This window comes from Octodon degus, unplaced genomic scaffold (genome assembly GCF_000260255.1).
Source record: "Octodon degus isolate 3935 unplaced genomic scaffold, OctDeg1.0 scaffold02246, whole genome shotgun sequence".
NCBI classification, from domain to species: domain Eukaryota; kingdom Metazoa; phylum Chordata; class Mammalia; order Rodentia; family Octodontidae; genus Octodon; species Octodon degus.
The window spans coordinates 1-3,349 of NW_004526822.1; the positions used below are offsets into that span (position 1 = coordinate 1).

General features: G+C 37.1%; 1 pseudogene; it reads left to right on the forward strand.

The window, feature by feature from the left end:
• The first annotated feature begins 416 nt into the window (after window positions 1–416).
• Window positions 417–1,265, forward strand: LOC101589290 (annotated as a pseudogene).
• Window positions 1,266–3,349: the final 2,084 nt, after the last annotated feature.

Here is a 3,349-nt window from a genome sequence, read left to right on the forward strand (position 1 = left end):
CCAGTACAGGAGCCATAAGCCTAAATATGCTATTGTTTACCCATTCTATGGCTTCAAGCCAGTTACCTTACACTTATGATTTTCAGAATACAACAATAAAATATAGTATTATCTTTTCCTAGAGTAGAATGAAATTATTTATTTGTATTATCTATCTTATACAGATGCTCAATAAATATCCTTCATCCTATCATTTGGGTGAATGAAGACTCTTGATCAATGTAACAAAAGTTCTGAAAACATTTCTTGGGGCTTAAGTTATTATAGAATCTGAAATTTAATGTTAGCTTACAAGCCGCTTACGAAAAAGCAATGGTATTTTTTTACACATTCTATGAAACATTCAAACCTAAAACTTATAGAAGAAAATAAATTGTAAGTATTAGAATGGAGAGGTTTTTTTCCCATCTTGCAAGATGGTGGGTAAGAAAACTGAGAAGCCAGACATGAAAGAGAAGAAACCTGAAGCTCAGATGGCTTCTGCCAGTGGAACTGTTAAAAAGGGTAAGGTAAAGAAGGCAAAAAAGTCCAAGAAGGGGCAACCTCACTGCAGCCAAAATCCTGTCCTGTTGAGAGGAATTGGTAGATACTCCCAATCTGCTATGTATCCCAAAAAGGCTTTGTACAAGAGCTACTAAATCAAAGGTTGAGAAGCAAAAAAGGAGGAAGTTCTTGCTATGATCACAAAACCGGTCACTGGGGACAAAAATGGAGGTAGCCAGGTGGTCAAGCTGTGAAAAATGCCTAGATACTACCTTACTGAAGATGTACCCTGCAAGCTTTTGAGCCACAGCAAGAAACCCTTCAGGCAGCATGCGCGGAAACTTCCAGCTAGCATCACTCCCGGCACCATCTTGATCATCCTCACAGGGCATCAAAGAGGCAAGAGAGTGGTCTTCCTGAAGCAGTTGACCAGTGGCTTGCTACTTGTAACTGGGCCTCTTAATCTTAATCATGTTCCTCTATGAAGAACACACCAGAAATTTGTCATTGCCACCTCCACAAAAATTGATATCAGCAAAGTGAAAAATCCCAAACACCTCACTGATGCTTACTTCAAGAAGAAGAAGCCATGGAAACCCAGACACTAGGAGAGTAAGATATTTAACACCGAGAAAGAGAGATGCCAAATTTCAGAGCAGCGCAAGGTGGATCCAAAAGCAGTGGACTCACAGATTTTAGCAAAAGTCAAAGCTGTTCCTCAGCTCTGGGGCTACCTGCAATCTGTTTTTGCTCTGACAAATGGAATTTATCCTCATAAATTAGTGTTCTTCATTTCTTACTAAGAACCTAATTAAACAACTCATACATTTAAAAATATTAGAATGGAGATAAATGAAATTAAGACTTAAAAATATAATATCAGTATCAGTGAGGACTTAAAGTTCAACATGTCAATACTTGATGAAAAATGCCTGTTCCATATTATGCTTAAGATGTTTGATATGCAGACAGATAGTGAGGTTAAACTTAACAGCCTAAGTTGTATGGTAATAACAATAAGCTTGTCTTCTGGATGGTTAACAACCTAAGTTTGCAGACCAAAATTAGAGAAAAAGGAGGGCTGCAAGGAAAGCCAACATTTTGGCCCTAGCTTCCAAGGTCAATTAAGACTCAGGACATATGAGAACTTGTACTGCAACGTCATGTAACTCAGTAGTGTCCCAAATTTTCTGATCAAGGAGATTATGGGGCCAAAGAGGAAAGTGATCGATGATGTAGAGTGTGCCTAAGGAGAGTCACATGGAGAGAAAACATTCTTTCAGGCTTTCACAAAGAGCACATTGGCCAAGCAATGGCCTTGACTCATCCACATGGCTGACAAAGACAAAGGATCTACAAACTAAAGTACAGGGTTTCAAGATAAATCCTGAGGGATTTGACTGACCTTGCTAGATACAAAAGTTATATAGGTCTGGCTTCATCTTGGTCTTAACCATTCAGCAGAAAAGTATAAAAACGAAATAGAAGAAGTAAAACCATGATGTTACGTTGAGCTGCAGGGGACTCAGATCAACAATTTCTGACATAGCCAGTCAAGCGGAAGGCCCAATAGTATTATGGGCTACTGGACTCTTTTAGAATATTTTGCTGAGTTTACACACCTATAATATTCAAATAATGGAACTTAACAAAAAAAGGGGGTACAGATGAATGTCCATTTTGTATCTGTGTATTCAAAGTGATTAGGATAGATACATAGTTACATTCTCTTAATGAATAGAGTGATTTGTTCTAATGGTGTTTGTAAATAGGATATCATGTCAGCATCTTGTAGAGCAATTAACCACTAGGAAGTATGTATGCAATGTGTTAAGTATTGAAACTGTCCTACGAATTTGATTTGAAACTGTCTCATTGCTATTTGTTTATCAATAAAATTATGGGGAAAAAATATCAGTGAGGGCCTGTGAGATAGCTCAGTGGCATAAGAACCTACCTGGCAAGCGCAAGGTCCCAAGTTTGATTCCCCATACTAAAAAAAAAGACAAAGGGAAAAAAAAAAGAGAAAACGTTCTCTCAGGCTTTCACAGAGCAAATTGGTCAAGCAATGGCCTTGACTCATCCACATGGCTGACAATGACAAAGGATCTACAAACTATAGTACAGGGTTTCAAGATAAATCCTGAGGGATTTGACTGACCTTGCTAGATACAAAAGTTATATAGGTCTGGCTTCATCTTGGTCTTAACCATTCAGCAGAAAAGTATAAAAATGAAAAAAAAATAAAGCTATATTAGTATGCTAAGCTGTAAAAGGCTCAAGTCAACAACTTCTGACATTGCCAGTCCTGCGGATAACCCACTACTATTATAGACTATTGGATTATGTTGGATTATTTTGCTGAGTTCACACACCTACAATATTTAAATGGCAAGGACTACCCATCTGTGACAAAACTAAACAAAGGGATACAAATGAAAGACCATTTTGTATCTGTATATATAAAATAGGTAGGATAGATATACAGCTACTTTTATTTTAAATGAGAGGAAAGATTTATACTAAAAGTGTTTGGACAGGATATCATGTCTGCCTCTTGTACTATGAATAACCACTATGAAGACAGTAGTATGCAATGTGTTAATGATTGAGACTTTCCTACTAATAGCTTTTGAAACTGAATCATTGCTATTTGTTTTTCAATAAAATTAGTAATAAAATAGAAGTCACAACCACAGCCACAAAAATATATATGTATCAGTGAATCAAAAAGTTGGTTTTTGAAGGATAAAAAAGTTTAACAAATCTTTAGCCAAATTACAAAACTGAGGAGGGTGTTGTGGTGCACACTTGTAGTCCCAGCACTTGTGAGGCTCAGGCAGGACAATTACCATGAATTTAAAGC